Source organism: Bos indicus, chromosome 13 (assembly GCF_029378745.1).
Source record: "Bos indicus isolate NIAB-ARS_2022 breed Sahiwal x Tharparkar chromosome 13, NIAB-ARS_B.indTharparkar_mat_pri_1.0, whole genome shotgun sequence".
NCBI lineage: Eukaryota > Metazoa > Chordata > Mammalia > Artiodactyla > Bovidae > Bos > Bos indicus.
In genome coordinates, this window is record NC_091772.1 from 66,248,078 (window position 1) to 66,269,559 (window position 21,482).

Below are 21,482 nucleotides of genomic sequence, written 5' to 3' on the forward strand. Positions count from 1 at the left end.
AGATTTTCCAAGGGCTGCCAAATCTAACCTCTCCTTTGAAACTAACAGTAACACCATGAAATGGGCCGACGTGAGCAGGGCTATTTTGCTGCTTTTTTATACCCATCAAAATGCTGTATTAAAATGTTCTTGAATTGATTAATTTATATTTTGATAAGGTACCTGCATAGAGTGCAAAATAAGGTACAAAATGGCACACACTAAGAGTAAGTCGTGGACTTCCCTGGTGGCCCAGCGGCTAAAAATCTGCCCGCTGATGCAGGGGACGTGGGTTTGATCCCTGATCCAGGAAGATTCCACATGAGATGGGGGCAACTAAGCCTGTGCCCTGTGACTAGCGAGCCTACATGCCCTAGAGCCTGTGCTCTGCAACAAGAGAAGCCACCACGATGAGAAGTCCGCTCGCTGCAACTAGAGAAAGCCTGTGCGCGTCAACAAAGACCCAGTGCAGCCAGAAAAATAAAATAATTTTTTAAAAAGAGTATTTACTCCGTGACTCACCAGGATCCAGATCTTAGTGATCCTTCTCTAGCATTTAGAGTTGCCTCGTGCTTTTTAATAGCTGCATATTCCATGGCTGTAGATGTACCATCACTTATTTAAGTGGTCCCCTGTTGATAGATATTTGGGTTACTTCCAGTCTTTTGCTATTTTCATCCCCATTTTACAGCCTGGGAACTCCATGATTCAGAGAAGGAAGTGTGGTCTGTGGAAACTCCCAAAGCAGTTGTGTGCATCTGCAGGCATTGCTTAGCTACTGAATCTAAGAAAAAAGGAAGAGTTGACTGACTCCTGAATTGCAGACAAGAAAGAGCTACCCAGAGACCTGATTTCTTTTCTTGCTTGCTAGTGTCTTACCTAGTTCAATTAAATTCTGCTAACATTGCCTGATGCCTGATATGTAATTAAATAATTGTTTGTGAAAGTGTTTCATATCTGTCTTCCCTGCTAGGTGATAATCTTTGTTATGGCAGGGACTGTGTTTTCTTCCCTACTGCATCCCTAGCGAGTATTATACTCCTAGCAAACACTGAGTATACAGTAGATGCTCAACAAATAGTTGTTGAATGAATGAATGAATGGGCCAGGATTCTGTGTGGTTAAGACAAAGGGCTTGGAGGCCTGGGCTTGAATCCTAACACTTATTAGCTGTATAATCGAAGACCCGTCACTCAGCATCTCTGTGCCTCAGTTTCCTTGGCTGTGAAATGGGAATGCACTCTCCTGTTTGTTGGCAGGATCAAGTGAGTAATTGCAGATCAAGTGTCTAACACAAGGTCTGTAGAAAGTGAAGCTCAGCCATTTCTCTCAGCTTCTTCCAGGGTCATGTACAGCAGGGGAATTCTGATGGGGGAAACAAAAAAATCTTCTAAGACAAGGTAATTTGAGCTGGGCCCTGGGGAGGAGTTAAGATTCCGATTTGTGTGCCTAGGGCCAGATCTCTTTACTGAGTTCATCCAACTACAAAATGGAGATGATACACCTAGTTTCTGGCTTCCTCTGGGGACATGGTCCCACTTAAAGCTCCCGAGAAGAAAGGTAGTGCACAATTAAAAGGCACCATCATTATTTAGCTGGAAAAGTGCCTTCACAGAACAAGTGAACTGATCTCCACTAAATATGACTCTGCTTGTGTTGTGCATAATTGAATAGTGTGGATTTTTAAAAAATTTTGTATTGGGGTATAGCTGATTAACAAACACTGTTGTGATAGTTTCGGGTGAGCGTTGAAGGGATATTCATATACATGTATCCATTCTCCCCCAAGGGCTTCCCAGGTGCTGTTAGTGGTAGAGAATCCGCCTGCCAATGCCAGAGACACAAGAGACATTGGTTTGATCCCTGGGTCAGGAAGATCCCCTGGAGGAGGAAATGACAACCTGTTCTAGTATTCTTGCCTGGAAAAACTCCATGAACAGAGGAGCCTGGGGGCCTACATACAGTCCATGGGGCTGCAAATAGTCAGATATGATGGAGCAACTAAACCCCAAACTCTGGTCCCATCCAGGCTGCTGCATAACATTGAGCAGAGTTCCATGTGCTACACAGTAGGTCCTTGTTAGTTATCCATTTTAAATATAACGGTGTGTGCATGTGCATCCCAGACTCCCTAATTATCCCTTCCCCCCATTCTTCCCCATGGCAGCTAGAATCTCCTTCATGAAGTCTGCGAGTCTGTCTTTGTTTTGTAATTAAGGTCATTTGTATCATTTCTTTTTAGATTCCACACATGAGGGATGCCATATGATATTTCTTCTCTGTCTGACTTACTTCATTCAGCATGACACTCTCTAGGTCCTTTCATGTTGCCACAAATGGCATTATTTCATTCTTTTTAATGACTGAGTAATATTCCATTGCATATATGTACCACATATTGTTTATCCATTTCTCTGCTGATGGACATTTAAGTTGCTTCCGTGTCTGGACTATTGTAAACAGTGCTGCAATGAACATCGGGGTGCGTGTATCTTTTGGGATCATGTTTTTCTCCAGATACATGCCCAGGAGTGGGATTGCAGGGTCATATGGTAGCTCCTGTTTTAGCTTTTTAAGGAACCTCCATTCTGTTTTCCATAGTGGCTCTACCAATCTACATTCCTACCCAAAAGTGTGGAGGGTTCCCATATGCTCTCCAGCATTTATTGTTTGTGGGTTTTTTGATGATAGCCATCCTGGCTGGTGTGAGGTGATATCTTATTGTAGTTTTGATTTGCGTTTCTCTGATAATTAGTGATGCAGAACATCTTTTCATGTGCCTGGTTTAATGCAGCACTTCATAAAGGTGGAGGTAATTAGCACCATCCAGATGCTGGCTTCCTGTGAAGTTTTTGCTGCTTCCATGGCTGAAGGATTTTCAAGGAGATGAAGCTCTGGACTCTTTCCAGAACTTCAGTACTCTGGAAGTATGAGCCCTGACCTGGTCTTTGCTTCAGCTGTAACCTCCTCCTGGAGATTGAATGTTACCTACTCTAGGATGCCCTCCATGATCAATGAAAGCAAAGTCTGATGCTTCTTCTGGGTTCTTATGTCGTTCTGCACACACTTCTTTTGTAGAAACGCAAAATATCTTATTGTGTTCGTTTGTATCTATGTCTGTCTCTCTCACCAGAGCCTAAGATCTTATTCCAGTGTTTCCCTGACATATAGTTGGCTCTCAGTGAATTTCTGCTGGATACAACTTTTCAGGTTTCAAAACTGTGGGAAACCTGGGGTCTTGAGAACAAGTTATAGCATCTGGATTTTCCTGGGAAGGGCAAACCCTCTGTGGTGTTGATGTGTACTCTACCTTCTGATAGAAGTCCTGTGTGATGACTTAATGAGCCCATGGGTGAACCTCTCCTCCTCTGAAGCAGACATGCTCCTGGAATATTTTAGAGCACAGTATTAGGATCTGAGTTTACTGATGCTGAAGCTGGAGCTCCAATACTTTGGCCACCTGATGTGAGGAGCCGAACTTGATGACCAATGACCATCATGGGAACAGACCTTGATGCTGGGAAAGATTGAAAGCAAAAGAAGTCAGCAGAGGTTGAGATGGTTGGATAACATCACTGACTCAATGGACATGATTCTGGGAGATAGTGAAGGACAGGGAAGCCTGGTGTGCTTCTATGGACACTAAATGTGTCCAGTTTAGTGACTGGACAACAACAACAAACCATGGGTTTATAATTTTTTTAATGAATTAATTTATTTTTGGCTGTGCTGGGTCTTGATTGATATGTGTGGGCCTTCTTTAGTTGCCATGAGTGGGGGCTACTCTCTAGTTGCAATACATGAGCTTCTCATTATAGCGGCTTCTCTTTTGTGGAGCACAGGCTCTAGAGCACAGGCTTAGGAGCTGTGGGGCATGGGCCCAGTTGCCCCACAGCATATGGAATCTTCCTGGACTAGAGATCAAATCCATGTCCCCTGCACGGACAGGTGAGTCTTAACCACTAGACCACCAGGGAAGTCCACCATGGGTTTATAGACACTCAAGCGTGAAATCTAGCCTTTAGTTCAAGTTCACACCTTGTAGAAAGCAAGAGAACAGTCCATGAACTATCAGAGTTGGTTATCTGCTAGAAGGCTCCTGGAGGCCCAGAGAAAGAATCCAAAATATGATGAGCCTCCACTATTGTTTAGGCTCTGCTGGCTCCAAGATGAATGTGTTCCTTGCCTTTCTGGCACATAAAGTATGTCCTCCCCATTTGGAGGGAAATACATAAAATATGCTTCTTCACCAATGGATACATTCTGGATTTACCAGGATGCACCACACTCAACATTCCTCGTTTCTTGCTGGAGCCAAACCTAAGGGCAGAGAAGGAGTTAATGGAACACGGCAGGACTGAAGGCGCTCAGGCAGGAACCACCCAAGGTCAGGAGTGGCCAGGATCCAGTTGATCCAAACAAGGCCCTAGACTTGGGACCCTTCGAGCTGGCACTCCTGCCCCAGGTTCAGAATCTGGAGTGGGGGCTTCTGATGGGTCGTGGTTAAGTTCAGCATCTTTGCTCCAGCCTAAGGAGAGGGTGTGTTCATCCCATCCATCTGCCACAGTGAGGGGGGCCTGTCTCCTCCTACCTCTTGGGAGTCCCACAAATGCGGGTTCAGATTTTGGGCAGCCCAAGAGACAAATGGCAGTTTTTCCCCAACTCTGTGAATTCCATATTCTCTTGTAGTACTCTTCAGAAGAGCTCCATGTCCTGCTCACTCAACAAACATTCATTTCAACCTACACGTACCCCAGGCAGGGTGCTAGGTGCTGGGAGGTAGGAGTAAACAATGGAGACAGAGTTTATATCCTAGAAGGGGAGAGACTGATGACAACAAGCACATAAGACAACCTGTGATGAATGCTATAAAGGAAATAGGCAGGAAGCTGTGATAGAAAGTAAAAGAGATCTACTTAGAGAAGTTTTGTAATCTAGTCCCCAAAACTTAGTGGCCTAAAATATCCATCCATGATTTTGTGGGTCAGGAATTTGGGAAAGGCTGGGCAGAGAGGTTCACCTCTGCTCCAAGTGGGATAAGTTGAGGTGTTTGGGGCTGAGGCATCCCATTCCAAGATGGTTTCTTTTTTGCTCACAACTTTGTAGTGAAAAATTTCAAATATACAAAAAAAAAAAAAAAAAAAGTTGAAAGAATTGTATAGCACATGCTATGCCTACCACTTAGATTCTACACTTAACATTCTACCATCTTTGCTCTATCACACATCTATCTTTCTACCTCTCCAAATGGCTTCTTCACTTCTAGGTCTGGTGTCTGCTCAGATTCCCTTCCTCCCTATGTGGCTTGGACTTCTCACAGCTCACTGGTCTAGGGCTGGTCATACCTCTTAGCTGATGGCTGACCTTCAGGCCAGTTGGGCGCGAAGTCTGAGATGGACACAGCATCTCTTCCATTGTACGTAGTTGGTCCAAGCAATCACAGGGCAGAAAAGACCCTACCCTGTGGGATGAACAACACCGCTGGAGCCATTTCTAGAAAAAATAACTAGCTAGAAAAGGTGATCATGGGAGATGTTTCTGAAAAGGTAGTGTTTGGGATGAGCCCTGAGTGATGCGAATGAGCCTCTCTTGTGAAGAGCAGGGAGAAGAGGTGAAGACATCAACAAAGGCAAAGGTTTGGAGGTGGAAAAGCAAGTCTTGTGCCTCACTTTCCTTTGTGTATGTGTTAACTGCTCAGTCGTGTCTGACTCTTCGCGACTTGGTGGACTGTAGCCCGCCAGGCTCCTCTGTGCAGGGAATTCTCCAGGTAAGAATACTGGAGTGGAGTCTCTGGCCCGACCTTCAAGTGCGCCTGTGCGCGCCTGGTGGGATCGAGTTCTGAGGCTGCAGCCGTAGAGCCGCCGGGGGTTTGAAGCCAGGGGCCGAGTTCGTATCCCCGCGGCGATGCTGTTCGACAAGGCACTGGAGAGACCACAACGCTGCCTCCTGGGCGTCATGAATTCCCATTCAGCTTCCAGCTGCCACCGATGCTAGTGACTTCCTTTGAAGGCAAACACGGCAGTGTCAGATACTGCATCAAAGCCACCCTCCACCGGCCCTGGTCCCTGCCCGTCGGACAAAGAAGGCGTTTACTGTTATTGAGCCTGTGGACAGCAACACACCGGCTCTGCTGGCCCCTCAAGCCGGAGCTCGGGAAAAGATCGCCCAATCCTGGTACAATAACCGTGGCCTTGTCTCCCTCTCAGCCAAGATCGACGGCAAGGGCTACACACCAGGTGAAGTGATCCCTGTCTTCGCTGAGATTGACAACGGCTCCACGTGCCCCGTGCTCCCTCGGGCAGCCGTGGTCCAGACCCAGACCTTCATGGAGCGAGGTGCCCGAAAACAGAAGCGAGCCGTGGTGCTAGCCTCTCGGGGGAGCTTGTGGGCCCCAGGCGGCGGGCACTGTGGCAGGGCCGGGCTCTGCGGATCCCTCCCGTCCTTCTATCTTGCACGGTCGTCTGCTACACGTGGACTATGCCCTCAAGGTCTGTGTGGACATCCCGGGCTCATCCAAGCTGCTCTTGGAGCTCCCACTGGTCTTAGGCACCATCCCCCTGTACCCTTTCGGCAGCCGCTCATCCAGCGTGGGCAGCCATGCCAGCTTCCTGATGGACTGGGGGCTGGGGTTCCTGCCAGAGCGGCCTGAAGCCCCTCCTGAGTACTCCGAGGTGGTGCCCGATGAGGAGGTGGCAGCCATGGAACAGAGCCTCTTGCCACTACTGCAAGACCCTGATGTGAGCATGGAAGTCCCCTTCTTTGCCTACATCCAGGAGTTCCACTACCGTCCACCACCCCTGTACTCCGAGGATGATCCAAACCCACCCTCCGAGGCCAGGAGGCCCTGCTGCATGACCTGCTGAGCATCAAGTGGAAACTTCAAAGGATAAGGTGTTTACACATGCTTCCAGCCACCGTGGACATGAGCAAGGAGTGGCTAGATGAAGAACAGACTGGGCTGACTACATTGAAGTTGGGAAAACTGAGTCTCAGAACAAAATGGGGCCATTCCAACATCACACAAGGGAAGAGCCAGTCTGGAGTCTTGACGTATCTGGACTGGTCCTCATAAGGTACCAGATACCCACAGTAGGATCTGAGAAACCATTCGACCAGTCTGTGTCGGCCTATGTTCCCTCAGAAACCTCCAGTCTGGGAGCGACAGAACCAGACATAAATACTTCCAGACCCACAGGACCAGAGGAAAGGACCGCGAGCTGGGAGAGTCCAAAGAGGGAGTGGAGAAGGCTTCCTGGGGAAAGGGCATTTTAGCTAAGGCTTTGGTGTATGAACAAGAGCTTGGTAGGCAGGCAAGCAAGAGGAAAAGTCAAAGAAGGTCAGAGCTGACTGATGTTCGGAGACTGTCCCCTTCATCTTTGGAGTGGGGCTCAGAGAGCAAGCACCTCAGTCGAGGCCATACTGCAAGGTCCAGGAGGCGAGAGCGCCTAGGAACGAGGTATTCAGGAAAGCAGACCATCAGGGCCATATGGGGCTGAAGGGTGGCAGGTGCAGCGGCTCCAGCCTTAAAACCTTTGAAAACCAGAGACTCCTGTCCCAGGCTGGAGCGCCTGGGTGCCTCCACACACTCCAGCACATGAGCACTGCCTGGGTACTGCATGGCCTGAAAAACACAGGTTCAAAGGAAGACAGACAAGACCGGCTACATAACTTGCAGAATGAAGCCATGGGGCTACTTGTTCAAGAATTAAGAATTTCAAGACAGGGACAGCAGAGCATTAACCCAGGCTGTGGGGACAGAGGTCAGCCTGGGGTGACAGAGTAGGGCCACAGTATGCTTCTGAACACCCCCTGTGTCCCAGAGGGACAAAATATGATGGGCAGCTGGACAAGCCTCCTAGTGCAGAGACCCGGCTGAGGCAGGGCCCCCGCCTGGGACTCCACATTTCTGATAGGCCTTAAATTGTTCTCTTTTGTACATTTTTTTAAAAATAAAAATCACAGAGGACGAAAAAAGAAAGAATATTGGAGTAAGTAGCCATTCCCTTCTCCAGGGGATCTTCCCAACTCAGAAACCTGGGTCTCTTGCATTGCAGGTAGATTCTTTACTGTCTGAGCCACCAGGAAAACCCCACTTTCCTTCGCCCATATCCAAATTCAGCCCATCATCTGGGACCCACATTGAGCCACCTTCCTCATGAAGCCCTCCTGGATACCTCGTTCCCTGTTGATCCTTCCCTTCATCCTAGAGCACTCAAGCCTGGAATGCCCATTGAACAGCTTGGTTAGGTAGCTCATTGGTTATACACACCATCTCTGTGGGGCCTTGGGGAAGTTGCTTAACTTCTCCGGTCCTGCTTTTCTTCACCTGTAGATGAGAATAATAATATCTGCTTTACAGGGAAGCTGCTGGGAGAATATTGATATATGTAAAGCGCTGGGCACCTGGTGAATACTCAATAAATAGCAGCTATAATTAATCATTTCAAACTGGTTCACCCTGTTGCGTTCATCTAGTTTGGAAATGTTTCTCAGAGCAGACACCATGCTTTTTGCAACTTTTTCTCTTTCATCGTGCAAACAGTGTGCCTCACAGAGATGTTATGGATAAGAATGAGCATGCCGCAGAGTTCTCCACCATGCTGTGGTGCTAATGAAGCCAGGCAGGGCGCAGAGATGAGTAAGACTCAGCTGGATCCCTCCAGAAGCTTCCAGAGAGTAAGGAAGTAGCTGTGCTTGCAGCAGCCGTGCTGGGAATATTTCACATTTGGATACTGATATTAACAGGTTTCAAAGCACCTGCACATCTGTATTAGTTTGCTAGGGCTGCCATAATGTGGTACCACAAACTGGGTGGTTTCAACAAGAGATAATTATTTTCTCACAGTTGTGCCGGCTGCTGCTGCTGCTGCTAAGTCGCGTCAGTCGTGTCCGACTCTGTGCGACCCCATAGATGGCAGCCCACCAGGCTCCCCCGTCCCTGGGATTCTCCAGGGAAGAATACTGGAGAGGGTTGCCATTTCCTTCTTCAATGCATGAAAGTGAAAAGTGAAAGGGAAGTCACTCAGTCGTGTCCGACTCTTAGCGACCCCATGCACTGTAGCCTACCAGGCTCCTCCATCCATGGGATTCTCCAGGCAAGAGTACTGGAGTGGGCTGCCATTGCCTTCTCCGGCTCTGCCGGCTAGGAATCAGAAATCAAGGATGAGGGCTGTGGGGAGGAATCCCCTCCACGTCTCTCCCATGGTTTCCTGTAGTTTTCTGGCGATCTTTGTCATTCCTAGGCTTGTAAAAGCATCACCCTGGTCTCTGCTTCCATCTTCACATGGCATTCTCCCTAAGTGTGCATGGTGTCCAAATTTCTCCCTTTAATAAAGATACCAGTCATATTGGGTTAGGGTCCATCCTAATAACCTCAGTTTAATTTGATTACCTCTGCGAAGACCATGTCTCTGCATACGATCACATTCTGAAGTACTGGGGTTGGTTCTCCACCAAATCATTTTTGGGGGACACAATTCAAAACATAAGACATCTCCATCTCCTATGGCCCTCCTCATCCACACCCCACCGTGAGCCCCTCCAGGACAAACACCAAGTCTTATCTTAAAATATCTGTACATTACTTTCTCTCTCTTTTTTTTTTGGCCATGCTGTGTAGCTTGTGGGACCTTAGTTCCCCTACCAGGGATCGAACCTGGGCTCTGAAAGTGCTAAGTCCTAACCACTGGATCACCAGGGAATTCCCCTAAATATTTGTACCTTTCAGGCCTCAGCTTCTCCCCACTCTTTTACGCATCAAGCCTTTTCAACAGCCTTCCCACCTCCTACTATCCTTATGCCTCTTTTGCCTGGCAAATTCCTTTCCATCCTTTGTTTCTTAGTTTAAATATTACCTCCACAGAGAGACCTTTCCTGATCACCCTTTCTTGATTGCATTTCCCATGTTATTTACTCTCTCATGGTTTCCTCTTCTTTCTTCCTTATACATCTCATGGTTAATAATATACATTTCTTTGCAATTGATTAATGAAGGTGTCAGATAACCCCTAACCTCTAAACACAGAGAGGGTAGGGACCAACCTACTGACTATTGGCCTTCCTGATTCCATAGTGTATGATTCAGAGTAGAAACTATAGATATCTGTTGAATGAATGCAGAAACACATCCTTGGATCCTCCAGATCATCTCACACAGTAAGGGTGATAGTGGATATTGAATGAATTATAATCATTTCTGTCTGTGTCCTCTAGGAGAAAATGAACTCCTTGAGGGAAAGATGGGGTCTCATTCTTGTTTTTGAATCTCTGGCATCCCCCTCCTCCTCCTTGATCTTCTCTGTACTAGTTCTGTATGCTGAAAGCAAATTACCCTGGAACTTAGACACTTAAAATCGTTTCTATGGGTCAGGAATTGAAGAGTGATTTTGTTGTTTTTAGCTCAAGGTCTCTCAATCATATTCAAGATTTTAGCCAGGGATGCAGTCATCTGAAGGCTCGGCTAGAGCTGGAGGATCCACTCCCAAGATGACTCACACATATAGCTGGCAAGTTGGAGGTGGTTGTTGGCAAGAGACTCAGTTATCATTCATGCAAGCCTCTCCCCAGGGCTGCTTGAGTATCATAATATGGATCCCTCATGAATGATGAAAAGAGCGCAAAGAGGAAGAACAATATCTTTTATGTCTTAATCTTGGAACTCATACTCCATGATTTCCATTATATCCTATTAACTATCTGTTAGCCCTATTTGGTGTGAGAAGGGGCTATACACGGGCATGGATCCTATGATTCAAAAATCATTCAGGTCCAAAGTGGAGGCTGATTACCATGTCCAACTAGAGTTCCCTTCCCCCTTCATTATTTGCCCAACCCACACTCAGTCAGGAACTGTACTGCCATCCAAACACTTGTCACATTATATGATAGTGGGTTCAAATTGTAAGCTTTGTGAGGGCAGGGACTCCATCTGTCTAGTTCAACAACCAGCACAAGCCATAGAGTAGGTACTTGGTGAATGTTTTGAATGAATTTTAATAATTTGCTTCTGTCTGAATTATAAAACTGTGCTTGTCTCCTTTCTGCATTGCAGGCTCCTAGCTCAGGGCCTCACATGGAATTAAGGCATCTATACAGTGTAAATCAACTACAATGAAGTATCACCTCACAATGGTCAGAAGGACCATCATTAAACAGTCTACAAATAACAAATGCTAGAGAGGATGTGGAGAAAAGGGAACCCTCCTATACTGTTGGTGGGAACGTAAATTTGCTGCAGTCACTATGGAGAAAAGTATGGAAATTCCTTAAAAAAACTAGAGTTACCAAATGATCTAGCAGTCCCACTCCTGGGCATATGTCCAAGAAAACTCTAATTCAAAAGGATACATGCACCCCAGTGTTCACAGCAGCACTACTCACAGTAGCCAAGACATGGAAACCACCTGAATGTCCATCAATTGATGAATGGATAAAGAAGATGTGGTATGTATATACAATGGAATATTACTCAGTCATAAAAACATTGCCATTTGCAGCAATATGGATGGACCTAAAGATTGTTATACTAAGTGAAGTAAATCAGAGAAAGCCAAATACCATGTGTGCTGTGCTTAGTTGCTCAGTTGTGTCTGACTCTCTGTGACCCCATGGACTGTGGCCCACCAGGCTCCTCTGTCCATGGGGATTCTTCAGGCAAGTATACTAGAGTGGCTTGCCATGCCCTCCTCCACAGGAATCTTCCCAACCCAGGAATTGAACCCAAGTCTCCAGCATTGCAGGCAGATTCTTTACCATCTGAGCCACCAGGGGAGCCCAAATACCATGCGATATCACCTCCATGTGGAATCTTTTAAAAAATGATACAAATGAACTTATTTATAAAACAGAAACAGACTCACAGACATAGAAATCAAACTTATGGTTACCAAACAGGATGAGGGGAAGGGATAAATTAGGCGTCTGGGATTAACAGATACACTATGTGTAAAATGGGCTTGTTTCTCTAGAGGTTCAGTGGTAAAGAATCCACCTGACAAAGCAGGAGATGCAGAAAATGCAGGCTCGATCCCTGGGTTGGGAGGATCCCCTGGAGAAGGAAAGGGCAATCCACTCCAGTATTCTTGCCTGGAAAATCCCATGGACAGAGAAGCCTGGCAGGCTACAGTCCATGGGGTCGCAAAAGAATCAGACGTGGCTCAGCGACTCAACAACAACAACAACAAACATAAAATAGATAAACAATAAGGGCCTACTGTATAGCACAGGGAACTATATTCAATATCTTATAACCACCTATAATGGAAAAGAATAAAAAAAAAAATATATATATATATATATATATCTGAATCACTTTGCTGTACACCTAAAACTTACACACCACTACAAACACACCTAAAACTTACAAACTAGTTTGTAAATCAAACTTAAAAAAAAAAAATGAAGGCGTCTATAAACGTGTATAAATGTTTGCTGAAATGGGCTGTGATACAGAGCCTTAGAGAATCGAGGGAGCCTGGCTTTCACTTCTGTAGGCCTCTCTCCAGCTCCAAACCACAGGGTTGGGACAAAAGGCTAACAAAGCCCAGCAGCCTGGATCCACCAACCCTAGCAACGCGGAGGGGCGGAACCGAGCCAGCTGGTTGCTTAGGGGCGTCACTTCCGGGCCCCAAGGTCGCAAGAAACCACTTCCGGGGGGCGCGGCGCGGCGGCGCGGGAGGTGAGTACCGAAGCTCCCGCGGTCGGTTCGGGCTTCGGGGCGGGGCGTCGTCGCCGAGGCTGTGGTACAGGAGCGGGGATTAGGCTCCGGCGCCGCTGCCCCTGTCCCGGAGGCGCTGCTCTGCTGGCCCGGGGACCGCTCCGTGTTTGGCGCAAATAACTTCCTGGGTCGCTTGTTCGGAAGTTACTTGCGGAGGGGAGTTTGACTCCCAGGGTGGCGGAGGGCCTTGCTTTGCTCGTGTCCAGCGCCTTAACTCTGAGCTGGGACCAGACCCGGTGCTCCTCACAGTTGTGACCTGGCCTTTCTTCCCAAGGGCGGAGCATTCGGAGGAGCCAGAGCTCCGGAGTCAGTCTGGCCGGGGTTCGGATCCTTAGTGTACCGTATTACTCGGTAACTGTGGGCGAGCTCTGGTTGCTTCTCTGGTTCTCAGTTTTATCCTCTGTAAAATGGGTGTATAGAGTTGATTGGAGGGTTAAATGAGATGGTGAATGCAAAAGGCCTAATAAATGTACAATGCGTGTTTGCTGATTTTTTTTTTTTTTTTTTTTTGAGAGAAGTGAGAAATGAATCTGTGAAACCACATTTTTTCTTGTGGCAACCACATCAGAATGACATTTTACAGGACATCTGCCCGTCTTTTTCAGCCCACTGGCTGCCAGCTTTTACTGCTCTGGGAGATGGCTTATCTTTGCATAGGACAAAATTCGAACTCAGTTTTGAGCAGTTCTTGGGAATTTGTTGTAATGGGAGGGGTCTGGGTAAACAGCACAGGGTAGTTAGTAATTCCTGACACTGATTTTCTGTTACCCATTCTGTTCCAGTTGAAGTCTCAGAGCAGAATTCTAAAATCATTTCATTAGAAGCCAAGGATACCCTACCAAGATACTTGGAATCTGGGTTTTTCTGTGTTAGACAAGACTTAGTTTCTGTTTGCTAAGTCTGGACATCTATACATGTTTGAAGGGTTATTTATTTTGAAATGTTGACTTTTTTCCAATAAAGTTAATTTTAGAATAATTTTAGATTTTCAAAATTACTCTAAAGATACTACAGTGAGTGGCGCATATGTCCCCCCAACAATTTTCCCTATTATTAACATTTTACATTAGTATAATATTTATGTCACAGTTAATGAACCAGTATTGGTAACTAACTAAAGTCCATGCTTTCTTCAGATTTGCTCAGTTTTTTCTTTGCTCAGTCCTTTTTCTGTTCCAGGATCCCACATTATGTTTAGTCGTGTCTCCTTAGGTTTCTAGGACTGTGGTAGTTTCTCAGACTTTTCGTGTAGAAAAGTCTTCTTGACAGTTTTGAGTATTACTGGTCAGATATCTTATAAAATGACTCTCGTTTGGGATTTGTTTGATGTTTTTCTTATGATGACATTGGAGTTACAGGTTTGGGGGAGGAAGATCCCGGAGGTAAAGTGCCATTCTCATCACCTCACAGGGTATATACTATGCTGTGTGTACCTCACACCGTCACAGTGGGGTACGTACTGTCAGTATACGTCATCACTGTCGATGTTACCCCAGATCACTAGCTTGAAGTAGTCAAGTTCTTCCACTGTAAAGTTACTCTCCTTCTACTACTCTTCCATATTGTACTCCTGGAAGGAAGTCATTATGCACAGCCCATCCTTAAGGAGTGTGGAGTTATACTTCACACTTTAAGACAGATTATTTACATAAATTATTTTAAATTCTCCTTGGGAAGTTTGTTTGCTTATTAAATAATATCAGTACGGCCTTGAATAATTCTTTTCATACTTTGGATTATAATCCAGGACTACTTAATTTATTTTGTTGGGCAGATTGTTCTGGCTTTGGCCATCGAAGTGGGTCTTATATCCCTTTGACATACCCTGATCAATGTGTTTTGTTTTTTTTGAACACTTTCTTACTTTCTGTTACAGGCTCATCTTATATATTTCCTGCTTCAGTCCTAGAGTTAACCGTTTCTCTAAGGAGCCCCTGGCTCATTGTATTGGAGAATCATATTAGACACCAAGGTCTGGGTGCTAGGTGTGCTTATTGCTACTGTTTGGAATTCCCGTTTCTAGGCCCTCTCAGAAAATGCGAGGCAAGAGACATAAGTGTGTAGGCTAGCCTCTCCCCCGCCCCTCTTTCTATATATATATATATATAGCTGTCTGTATCTGTAATAATCTAAATATGACTTTTACTGATATCCACAACACTTATCCATCCACGTGGACCATCCAGCCTCCTCTGGCTTATCTATAACCTTCTATTCCCAACTGTAACAAACCTGGCTCCCACCATCTGCCATCCATTGACTCAATAGTGCAATTCCAGTGTGTGTGTATAGTTTCAGAATTGTTAACTGTATACCATGCAGAAAACAACAGCCCATGTACAGTTCCTCTTGCTTTTAGTCTTCTCAATTCTGTCCATTTCCACAGTTACTGAGGTCAGCACCTCATTCCCCCTACCCCTTCCGTGAAATTACCTCATCCATTTGTAATATATTTCGACTCAGAATGTCACATTCTACATCCCATCTTGGATACCTAAATGATTTTTTTTTTTTTAATTTGTGTACATTAAAGTTTACTCTTTGTGCTGTAAAGTTCTGTGGGTTTTGACAAATACTTCCTATCTTATATTCACTGTTACAGTATCATACAGAATAATTTCACCTTCAGGTCTCGTTGTTAATTTCTCTCTTTTAGATTTCATCCCAGAAATCCTGTTGGCCCTCTCTTTAGAATGTATCTATAACCTGAGAATTTACCACCTCCACTGCTGCCTGCTGCTGCCAAGTCGCTTCACTCGTGTCCGACTCTGTGCGACCCCAGAGACGGCAGCCCACCGGGCTCCCCCATCCCTGGGATTCTCCAGGCAAGAACACTGAAGTGGGCTGCCGTTTCCTTCTCCAATGCATGAAAGTGAAAAGTGAAAGTGAAGTCGCTCAGTCGTATCCGACTCTTAGCGACCCCATGGACTGCAGCCTACCAGGCTCCTCCGTCCATGGGATTCTCCAGGAAAGAGTACTGGAGTGGGGTGCCATTGCCTGGTGCAGATGTGTCGTTTTGACTAATAATTGTTGTTTAGTCGCTAAGTCATGTCCAACTCTTTTGCGACTCCATGGACTGTAGCCTACCAGGCTCCTCTGTCTGTGGGATTTCCTAGGCTAGAATACTGCAGTGGATTGCCATTTCCTTCTCCAGTGGATCTTCCCTACTCAAGGACTGATCCCGGGACTCCTGCATTGCCTAGAGGACTCAGTTCTTTACCACTAGTATAGTAGCCTCTTAACTAGTCTCCCTGTTTCAGATTCTTGTCCCTCTGCAATCTGTTCTCAATACAGCAGCCACAGGGACCCTTTAAAAATGAGTCAGATGATGTTTCTTTGCTAAGAACCTTCCAGTGGCTGCCCTTTGACCCAGAGTCCTACTGGTCTTAAACAGCTGCTCACTTTATGCTCCTCTGATCATAAAGTTCATTTCTGCCTCAGACCTTATCCCTTGTTCTCCTCCGTCTTGGGGTACCTAACAGATGTTGAAATAACTTGTTCTTTCACTTTCTTCTTTGCCTCTGCTGAAATGTTGCCTTCTCAGGGTGGCCTTTCCCTGACCACCTCATATAAAATGGCACTCCTTACCTCCCTCTCTATATTTTCTCATACTACTCACTGCCGACATTACATTATATCTTTGTGTTTGGGTGCCTCTGATTGTATAGAAACTCCATGGCTGGGACTCAGTAACTCTGTGTTAAGTTAATGAATGTCTCAGACCACTGGTGTCTGATATTCATGGATGAGCCTCAAGGGGTCTGATGACCTTATGAAATTATTTTCCATGTTTGATAATAAATGGGTCTGTGTGTGTGTGTTAGTTGCTTAGTTGTGTCCAACTCTGCAACCTCATGGACTGTAGCCCACCAGGCTCCTTTGTCCATGGGATTCTCCAGGCAAGAATACTGGAGTGGGTTGCCATTTCCTTCTCCAAAATGAGTCTGTACTTTTTATTAAATTCCAGTGGGGGTACGAGTATCCCCATGTGTTAAAAAACAAACAAACAAACCAAACCTTTGCTCTTAAGCAAGTCTGGAGCACCACAGGGTTAGAGACATAGCAGGATGTTCAGCTTTGCCTTGATTCAGTGGGCGAGCCTACGTAGGCCCCGTGCCTCTCAGCTCCCCCCCCTTGTTAAATGAGGCTGCTCTTTAAAGATGGGAACCAAGCACAGGTTTGATCAGTTACCAGATATTTGTGTCAGTCCCTGGAACAAACTCAAAATGGACCCTGGGTCCCAGCTACCTCAGGAGCTTATTATAGTGGAACAATAAGAATATTAGACTGTGTGGTATTTCTCAAACAATAAGAAATGAATTTTGACCCAGAACATGCATGCTGGGATGTAGATGGATATAACTGGAAAAAAAAAAAAAAAGCTTCAAGATATAATGCTCACCCTTACTAATGTGATATTGTCTATTATACTGGTTAATAAAATTAAAAAGTGTCAGCGGCAAGCCCCTTAATGGTTTCCATGGCTCACTAATGGGCCAAAACCTGCAGTTTGAGAACCATTGACCCCCAGGTAAGTTTCAGTCTTACCCACCAGGCAGTTTGAATCCTGACTTTGCTCCTTGTCAGCCAAGTAATCCCTGGGTAGGCCACATAACCTCTTTGAGCCTCGGTTTCCTCATCCTCATTAGTGATACCCCCTGTCTGTAATGGTTGTGAATTGAATGAGTTAGACTGTAAAGCACTGTGCTCATCTAGCAGATGATCTGCTGTGACAGTGGAGGGGGTCGGGGAGCAAAGCCTGTCACGGAGTCAGAGCTAAGAGCCTCTTCATTGGGAGCCAAAGGATGAGTAGCACTCTTGTGACTTCTGTAGTCAGGAAAGGAAAACCCAGAAATCCAGGCAGGCGGGCGAGGAAGTAAAGCACGGGTGCAGAGAAAACTAGACAGGAGTTCTAAAGCAGACACAGGATGTAGAGAGCATTTTATGTTTTCTAGAACATTACCACAGCTATCCTCTGGTTATACTTCTGCTGTCCAGTCTGGGAGTCCTCTAACCACATGTGATGATTTATAAATTAATTGAAGTTAAAATGAAAAATTCAGTTCCTCAGTCCTCCTTTAAGTGCTTACTGGCCACATGTGGCTACCATATTGGAGAGCAGAAGCATAGAACATTTCAGTCATTGCAGAAAGTTCTCCTGGGCAACATTTCATTAGACTCTATAAAAAGTTTTATGAAGAGAGCAGATAGGGCATGGATTTTTCTTTTAGATTATATTAATTTTTTCAATAAGATTCTCCCCTGAATTAAAACGTATGGCCCCTTCACTTTTAATAGCAACTATTTACATTTTCTTATGGCCTCTTTTGATCTTTAGCCAGTGAAATCACAATTTATACATGGTTGCAGTGATAGTGTTTATGTAATTGTTTAATTTTTTCATGTAATATAAATTTGCAAAGACTTTGCACTGGCCTGATACACAACATCTGTATTTGCTGTTTAAGCCAAGGGGCAACATGCCATGGTGTACCGTAATTGGGTTAACATCACGGTACATCGTGGCTTCTCTATTGTTGGACACTTGAGTTGCTTCCTGGTTTTCAGTATTCTGAATAGCACTGCCATGAACTCTTTTTTTTGTACCTGAAGCCTTTTTCTTCTTTTGAATTGTTTCCTTACTGTAAATTCCAGGAAGTGAGTTACTCAGTCAAAGGATATAATAATCACTTTTATGACTCTTGTTAGGTGTTGCCTAATTGCTATTTAAAAAAAACTCTAAATGCATCATAGCTTTGAATGCATTATTGTTGTTTGGCTCCTGAGAACATCAATAAGTCTCTAGATTGGTCCAAAGTGTAGCTAATTGGTAATAGAAGCAGAGTCTGTGCCCCTAGCCTGACTCTTGGCCCCATGTTTTTATTGTATTAGAAATATTCTTAACAATGTTGCTGTTAGTAACACTAATAAATCTAAATATTGATAAACCCCCTAGGCTGGTTACAGCCTTAAAGGTAAAGTTTAGGGCCAAGGGCATTTTTAAAAAGTGTGTATTTATGAGGTGTAACTGAAAAATGAGAGACCTTCTTTATGCCTTGCTATGCACACAGCATGAGGATGCAGTGCCCTGCCTGGCTGTATGTTTCCTCTCGTGAAGCTGTTCTTGCAGCCGCCTTGGAATTCACTTCAGAGCCAGTGTCTGAGCCACTACAAACAATCTGCCGAGGGTCTGAGCGTCATACCTTGTATTTGACCAAAAATGGTATTCCTGGGCTTGAGGCTCCACCTGATTCACCACCCTGCGATCCAGATGATGTTGGGTTCTTTCCAGAAGTCAGATCTTTTCTGGGAGGATAAGATCTGCCAGCTCTGAGGGTTTGGGGGTGGGGGAGTGAACCTCAGACTTTGAAAACCATTCCCAAGGGAGACAGGAGTGGCGTGGAACAATGGCCACCTTGTCGGCACAGGCGCATGACCTTCCTAAGAGACTAGGTTAAAAGGTAGACCATGTGTATTTGCATAAACCCCCCAGTCTATTCACTTCAAAGATCATTTTTGTCATCCTTTAGTCACTCCGCGTTCATGTTGGAAAAATGTTGCAGAGCAACGAAGTGTCAGAGCCAAAGCGGAGGAAGCTTTTCGGGCAAACGCAGAGCCATCCATAGGGGTATAACGCAGGCCACGTGTTTAATTTAGTTTTCTAGTAGCTATGTTTAAAAAGTAAGAAGAAATAGGTACAGTTTTTTTGTGTGTGGTAAAGTATCCATAGCATAAAATTTATCATTTTAACCACTTCTAAGTGTACAGCGTGTGTAACCATCACCACTATTTCCAGAACGTTTTCATAATGCCAGGCTGCAACTCTGTACCCGTTAAACAGTAACCATTACTCCATCCCCCCTCCTCAGGTCCCTGTAACCTTATAGTCTAGTTTCTGTCTCTATGAGTTTGCCTTTCCTAGGTACCTAGCAAGTGGAATCATACAATATTGTCCTTTTGCATCTGCCTTATTTCACTTAACTGTGTTTTCATGATTCATTTATGTAGTAGCATGTGTCAGAATTTTATTCATCTCAACAGCCGAGTAAACATACGTGTGGGTGTTTATATATAATATACCACATTTTGTTTATCAGCTCATCTGTTGATTGATACTTGGTTGTTTCTGTCTTCTCACTATTGTGTATAGTGTAGCTGTGAACATTGGTGTACAAGTATCTGAGTCCATGCTTGCAATTCTATTGGGTATATATACTTAGGAGTGGAATTGCTAGATCATATGATAATTTTAGGTTTAAGTTTTTTAGAACCTGCCAAACTGTTTGCCAGTTTGTCTTTCACTCTCTTGATAATGCCCTTTGATGCACAAAAATCTTCAATTCTGATGAAGTCAGTTTATTTTTTCTTTTGTTGCCTGTGGTTTGGCATCTAAGAGGTCATTGCCAAATCCAATGTCATAAAGATTCCTCCTGTGTTTTCTTCAATAAGTTTAATAGTTTTAGCTCTTAAGTTTAGTTCTTTGAAACATTTTGAGTTAACTTCCATTCATTCTTCTGCATGTGGATATCTAGTTTTCCCAGTACTATTTGTTAACAAAACTATCCTTCCCCATTGGATGGTCTTGGCACCTTTGTTCAGAGATCAGTTGACTGTATATGTGAGGATTTACTTCTGTGCTCTTTATTCTGTTCCATTGCCCTAGATTCTTATGCCAGTATCACACTCTTTTGATTATTGTAGCTTTATAATACATTTTGAAATCAGAAAGTGAATCCTCCAACTTTGTTCTTTTTTTAAGATAGATGAAATTGATAATTTATTTAGCCCAGTGTATCTTTTCAACATGCCATCAATATGGATTCAATATAAAACATTGCTAGTGAGATATTTTTCATTCTTAGGATCATCCTCGCTTATAAATTGTGTGTGTATCTAACTTAACAGCCATCTCAGTTTGGACTAGCTGTGTTTCAACTCTCAATAGCCACGTGATATCATGACCATGATATCAGACAGCCTAGATTTAGCAGAAAGTTTCCTTGTGGCATAGATCCCTGAAAATACAAAGGGCTGTGGAGTCAGATGGGTCTGGTTCCCAAAACTTTTCCCCTTTCTTGAGAAAATTGGGGTGGGCCAGAGGAAGCCACTCATGGGTGCTGTGGTAGAGGGGGAGCAGTTCAGTCCAGGACAGGAGGAGGGCAGTGCTAAAAGCATGCTCAGGAGGTGATATGAGCTCAGCCTTAGAGGCAGAGTGGGGATTTGGCAAGCGGTCAGAGTGGGAGAGGGCATTCTTGGCAGAGTATGCAGTTTGGGTAAAGGCCTAGGATTTGAAAGAGCTCAGTGCTCTTGGAGAATTACAGGCAGGTCTTTCAGCTTGACCAGGGTGTTAGGAGTTGGGGGCTCTGGTGAAAGGAGGGTCTGGAGAGGTGGATTGAGACTGGACCTGCCACCGCTGACCACCACTGCCCCTGTCGTCTGTGTCCCCAGCATCTCTTATTTGGATTACTGATAGTAGCCTCCTCACGGGTCTCCTCATGTCCATTCTTGCCCTACTTAAAATGTAAGTCAGATCATGTCACTTTTCTGCTCAAAACCCTTCTGTGGCGACTTCATAAAATCAGAGTGTCAGGGTGCTTCCAGGTCAGTCCCTCTCCTCTCTATCTTACCTCCTCCTTCTCCCTCCTGCACTCGTCTCTGGCCATTTTGGACTCATATCCCTGACCACAGGCCTCTACACTTGCTTTTCTCTCTGCTTGGGCTACACTTCCCAGAGATGCCGCCCTGCCTCACTCTCACGCTTCCCGTCTCCGCCACTTCGTTCCTGTCT

At 45.0% G+C, this 21,482-nt stretch overlaps 1 protein-coding gene and 1 pseudogene across 5 annotated transcripts in view; both read left to right on the forward strand.

The window, feature by feature from the left end:
• The first annotated feature begins 5,504 nt into the window (after positions 1 to 5,504).
• Positions 5,505 to 6,842, forward strand: LOC109567695 (arrestin domain-containing protein 2 pseudogene; annotated as a pseudogene).
• A 5,767-nt stretch (positions 6,843 to 12,609) lies between these two features.
• The window catches only part of MANBAL (mannosidase beta like), a 28,399-nt gene continuing 19,526 nt past the window's right edge, over positions 12,610 to 21,482 (forward strand). For 2 of the 5 annotated variants that reach the window (XM_070801649.1, XM_019972383.2), the window contains exon 1: positions 12,610 to 12,655. The gene's annotated coding sequence lies outside the window, so the exon portion shown is untranslated. Of the gene's footprint in view, positions 12,656 to 15,350; positions 15,520 to 21,482 lie in introns of those variants that run through there. The other 3 variants (XM_070801652.1, XM_019972384.2, XM_070801650.1) reach the window with 3 other exon arrangements.